This window comes from Elephantulus edwardii, unplaced genomic scaffold (assembly GCF_000299155.1).
Source record: "Elephantulus edwardii isolate Elephantulus edwardi_28Jun2011 unplaced genomic scaffold, EleEdw1.0 scaffold00047, whole genome shotgun sequence".
NCBI classification, from domain to species: Eukaryota; Metazoa; Chordata; class Mammalia; order Macroscelidea; family Macroscelididae; genus Elephantulus; species Elephantulus edwardii.
In genome coordinates, this window is record NW_006399797.1 from 8,893,857 (window position 1) to 8,899,971 (window position 6,115).

Consider the following 6,115-nt stretch of genomic DNA (forward strand, 5'->3'; position numbering starts at 1 on the left):
TACATGGTTCCAACAGAACTTGAAATTCCACAGTTCACTATGATTCTGTTGACTCAGAGCTAAGTGTTCTGTTGCCATATATTTTTAGAAAAAAGGAAGAGAGTTGAATTCTGTTAAATGCTACTTTTGAGTTAGGTTTTGAAATGGAGTGTAAGTTTCCTTTAACCAGACCTAAGTTTTGTGTGTGTGTGTGTGAGTTGTTCTGCTTAGTATATATTTTTTGCTAATGTTTCCCTGCCTACTTCTCTGAACAGCCTTAAAAAAGTTTTATTTGAAGACATAGAGACTGTAAGTTTAGTAGTAACAGAAAAGTTGTGGATGTTTAAGTAGTAATTAGCAATTTTAGCTTTTAAAAATTATTTTCAAAATGAGATTCTGTTAAAAATGATGTCCTTCTTTTATCTTCCTAATAATTTAAAATTTCTTCCAAAGAAAGACTATTATAATAGCATCCCATTGAATTAGAGCATAACAGATGTAACCATGGAAAAATATTAGGAGACAAAAGAGATAACTATCAATTATTTAATTTTACATATATACAAACAAACATAATCACAAGTATACATTTTTTTAACTTTCAGTTTCAGATAATGACATGGACTCAGCACAATGGTGTAGAGATAATACCTGCTCTAGATTCTTATATAGGAATCTCTGGTAGCTTAATGGTAAGGACTTGCACTGCCAAACCAAAGGTAGGAGGTTCAAATCCACTGGCTGCTCCTTCAGGGAAAGATATGCTTTCTTCTCCTGTGCCTCTGAAAACCCAGTGGAAAGTCAGATATGAATAGGTTCCAATGGCTTATAAAAACAAGAACAGCTTTTCCTGTGAGCAGCTTCAGGTAATCTCCCAACATGGTTCGCTACTCACTTGACCCGGAAAACCCCACAAAATCATGCAAATCGAGGTTCAAATCTCCGGGTCCATTTTAAGAATACTCGAGGAACTTCCCAGGCCATCAAGGGTATGCATATCCGGAAAGCCACCAAGTATCTGAAAGATGTCTCTTTGCAAAAGCAGTGTGTGCCCTTCCAGAAATACAATGGTGGAGTTGGTAGGTGTGCCCAGGCCAAACAGTGGGGTTGGACACAGGGTTGGTGGCCCAAAAAGAGTGCCGAGTTTTTGCTGCATATGCTTAAAAATGCCGAAATTAATGCTGAACTTAAGGTTTAGATTCTCTGATCATTGAGCATATCCAGGTGAACAAAGCTCCCAAGATGAGCCGCCTCATGTACAGAGTTCATGGTCAGATTAACCCCTACATGAGCTCCCGCTGCCATATTGAAATGATACTTACTGAAAAGGAACAGATTGTTCCTAAACCAGAAGAGGACATTGCTCAGAAGAAAAAGATCTCCCAGAGGAAACTGAAGAAACAAAAACTTATGGCTCAAGAATAAATACATCATCAAATAAAATGAAAATAACTTTAAAAAACACACACAAGAACAGATTCTTATGTAATTAAAATAGTATATAAATAAAGTTGTTTAGAATAATTTAAGTCAAGAAAGTATAATGTATTTTAGTAATACTCTTAATAAAGTTTAGTACCAAAAAGAATTTTTACCAAAAAATATAATAAGCCAAAGTGTATCCTCCAAGCATTCCAGCTGACCTAGATTTAAACAGCTGCCGGACTGACTGACTGGAAAATGTCGATATTTGTCCTCATTCCCAAGAAAAGTGATCCAACAGAACTCTGAAATTATTGAACAGTATTGTTAATATCACATGGAAGAAAGTATTGCTGGAGATCATAAAAAAATGGCTAAAACAGAGAACTGCCAGAAGGTCAAGCTTGGTTTAGAAGAAGCCATAACAACAAGAATATCATTGCTGATGTCAGATGATCCTGGCTGAAAGCAGAAAATACCAAAACAATGTCTATTTGTGTTTTATTGACTATACAAAAGCATGTGACTAATTTGAGATGAATGGGAATCCCAGAACACTCAATTGTGCTCATGTGAAACCTATACCTAAGTAAGATGAAATCATTGACAAGTTCAGCCTTTTCACCGTCATGATGTTATCTACTGGTCCATTGGTAAGGATTTTTGTCTTCTCGATGTTGAGATGCCATCTATGTTGAAGGCCATAGTCTTCAACCCTTTGCAGTGTTTCAGGTCCTTCTCATTTTCAGCAGGCAAAATTGTGCCATCTGCATAGCGCAGGTTGTTGATGAGTCTTTCTCTAATCCTGATGCCACATTCCTCTTCATAGAATACAGCTTCACAAATTATTTGCTGAGGGTGCATCTGGAATAGATATGAGGAAAGAATTCAACCCTAACTTACACTTTTCCTGATTTTAAACCATGCAGTGTCCCCTTGTTCTGTTCAGAAAACAGTTTGTCTAGATATAGGTTGAACAACAAAAACATTGTTTTTACTGCTGTTGTTATTGTTAGGTGCTGTTGAGTTGAGTCCGACTTATAACGACCCTAATAACATCAGATCTGTCCTATCCTGTGCCATCCTCATCATCCTTGACACACTTGAGCCCATTGCTGTAGTCACTATCTCAGTCCATCTTGTCGAGGGTCTTCTTTTGCTAACCCTCCTTCCACCTTTCCAGGTTTGATATCCTTCTCCCAGGAATAACCTCTCCTAGTAACATATCCAAAGTATGTGAGACAAAGCTTTGTCATCTCTACTTCCAAGGAGCATTCTGACTGTTCCGTATCAATCTAGTAACAACAGACTTTTTAAGTATCAGTCCAACAGATTTTAGAGAATCAGTGCTGGCAGCTCTTTCATTCTTACAGGCAATCCAAACTCACCTAGTTCTAAATGAACTTTTACAATTACACCACCCCGAACCCTTAATGCACAGCCCGTATCTGAATAACTAAAAAAAAGGGGGAAGGGGACATTTGCCACTTCCTGGAACTCTATATATTATGGCTAGAACAGTTTCAAATTTAGCTGACATCTGCCTCTCTATAAATTCTGCTTCAAAATTCAGCTATTCCACTTAGTGGTCTTAATTTAGACCCTTGCAGCAAACAAATAACTAATTTTGGTATTCCTACCACATGAGTGAGAGCATTATAGCATGAAACAAAAAGAGAAATGTCTGATGAGGACTTCTCATTGATGGTCTTTTCTGACCAGTCCAGCTTTCCCTGTGGATCAGGACCTGGATCTTCTGCTGGGTAGATCACTTGTTGTTGTGGTGTACCACTGAGTTGAAAGCAACCGATAGCTGACTCTCTGGTGGGTTTTTAGAGGCAGTTATAACTGCATGGGAGGAAATTGCCCATCTCTCTCCCACAGAGAGAAATCCACTGAGGTGGATTTGAACCATGTGTCTTCAGGATTACAGTGTGGTTTCTTGCCTCTAGGCCACAGGGCCATTTTAGTTTGTGTTCTGTACACAGACAAATACTAGTAAAAGGAGGGTATGCAAAAGAAATGTATTGAATGTTTGCTTTGTACCACGTACTAAATTATGTCATTGAGTTGTCACAATAGCACACATTTGTATTTATTCTATAGATAAGGAAGCAGAAAGGGAAAAATTCATTAACTCCCACAAAGACATGGTGCTAATTAGTACTGGCCCTTGAATCTTATCCCCAGTCTGCCTGCATCTGCATCCAGCACTTTCCTGCCACGTTACGCTGCATCTCTGGAGGACCTTACCAGGTGTGACGCCTGTGTGTCTTCACATATCCTCTCATCAGTCCACACGTTCTATATATTCCCTTCTGAATGAATGCAGAGTTCTAAGGTCCACAGGCCAAATAAGCAATCACTAATGTTAAATGTGGCCTTTTTCTTCTCCTGTTACTTTTTTCATCACCCAAATTCTTTTCATAATTTTCTTTTCAAAAGCATTGCAGTCACTGAGCAGTGGGATTTCAGTGCTGTTGTGAGAAAGCTGAGTGCCTTCTGTGTCTCCTGGTAGGTGGCTGGTTAGCTAAATACTTTGGGCATGTAAGTTGGCAGGACTCAAAAAGCTTTGTAACACTGACCTGAGCAGAATAGAGGCTGGGCCGAGAGGGTGACCAAGGAGCTGCAGATGTCCTTATTGAAGAGCTGTATCTTTATTTTCCCATTCTTGATTCTGACCTTCCTCCTTCCTTAATAAATCTTATAAAACTCAAACTTATTTTATGCCCATGGAGTTAGAACCCACTTGTAATTCGCCTTCCAGTGAGTTTTGGGAGGCTTTAAGTTGCACAGGAGGACACTGTCCATCTTTCTTCCATGAAGCCTCTGGTGGATTTGGACCTCTGGAGAAGTAGGTAGTACAGATCCCTATAGACTATAATGTTGTTTTGTTATATGCTGTCAAGTCGCCTGCGATTCATAGCGATCCTATGTACAATAGCTGATTCTGATACACCCACCCTGATTGCCCTAGGTACTGTAGCAATCCATCTCATTCGGAGTCTTCTTCTCTTGGGGTCTGTCCCTCCAGTCTCCCAAGCATGATGTCCTTCTCCAAGGACTCGTCTCTTCTGGCCACATGCTTAATGTATGTGAGATGGAGTTTCAAAATCCTAGCTTCTAAGGACAGACTTGGTTGCACCCTCTCCAAAACAGATCTGTTTGTTTTCTTGTTCGTCCATGGTATACTCAAGACTCTTCTCCAGCAACATAACTCAAAGGCATTAATTCTTCTATCATCCTTAGTCATTATCCAGCTTTTTGTGTGTAGCAAGTAATTGCAAAGACCACTGGATCAGATGCACCTTCGTCTCTAGACTGATAATCGATGCTATAATACCAGTTGTTGTTAGGTGCCATTGAATCAACTACAACTCATAGCAACCCTATGAACAACATATCTGAACCTTCCCCAATCCTGCCCCATCCCGTGATCTGTCATGCTCAATTCATTGTCTCAGTCCACCTTGTTGAAAGTCTTCCTCTCTTTTGCTGACTCTACCTTTCACAGACACCAAAACTCCTTAATAAACTCCATAATCGTGGGAAGTTGGGGAGAAAGCATCTCTCTCTTCTCTGGAGACTTCTTTCTAAACCAAATAGTCCTACATCAATAGATAGGAGATATTTTTTCTTTTTCTTCCTCTCAGTCTGTTCAGCAGATGCTTAGAATGGTTTAGTGAAAAAGTTTGATAAACCTATAAACAGTTAATCATATCTATGTTGCACATGATTTCATTTTCCCCTGTGATGAGTGAAAATCTTCCAGTTCCATTTCTAATGTGCAAGTCAAAAAGTAAATGCCACAATTGTAAAGGAGCACAAATGAGCTTTGTCCTTGGATAGTTTTCAGGTGAAATTTAATAGCTCAATGAAATAAAACTCTGGGTAAACGCTGGAGGAGATCAGGATAATGGTCTTCTCTTTAAATATGCTCATAAAATTTTAAATCTTTCATAATGTTCTTATCAATATTCTCTTTGTCTCATTCTTGATAAACTGTAAACTCTTTGAGGGTAGAGAATGTATTGTGGTGTTGGTGTTAGCTGCTGTTGATTTAAGTATGACCCAGAGCAATCCTATGAACAACAGATCTGACCCTGTCCTATCCTGTGGCATCCTCAAACTTTCTGACACATTCTGTCTGGTTGACGATCTTCCTCTCTTCTGCCGACCTTCCACCTTTCTGAGCATGATGTCATACTCCAAGGAATAACTTCTTCTAGCAACATTCCTGAAATATGTGAGATGAAGCTTTATCATTTTTACTTCAAGAAGTACTTTCTCCAAGACATATTTTTTGTTCTTTTGACAGTCTATAGGATATTCAGTGCTCTTCTCCAATACGACAGCTCAAAGACATCAGTTATTTTTTTTGTGTGATCTTTCTTCATTTTCCAGGTCTCAGATAAATAACAAGTGATTGAAGTGATGATTGAAGTTGTCAGTGATTTTATCTTCCTTGGATCTATAATCAACACCCTTGGTACCAGCAGTCAGGAGATGGTAGTACTGTACTGGGAAAGTCTGCAGTCAGGAACCTCTCCAAATTATTGAGAAACGATGATGTCAATTTGAGGATGAAGGTGTGCCTGATTCAGGCCAAGATTTTTTTTTTTTTAATTTAGGTTGTTTATTTTTCATTTCAGTGAACATCTACAGAGATTTTGGGATTCCATTCATTCATTGTTGCACCCTTCTCCCCACACAA

At 38.9% G+C, this 6,115-nt stretch overlaps 1 pseudogene; it reads left to right on the forward strand.

Moving 5' to 3' along the window:
* The first annotated feature begins 891 nt into the window (after nt 1-891).
* LOC102862657 lies at nt 892-1,404 on the forward strand (annotated as a pseudogene).
* Nucleotides 1,405-6,115: the final 4,711 nt, after the last annotated feature.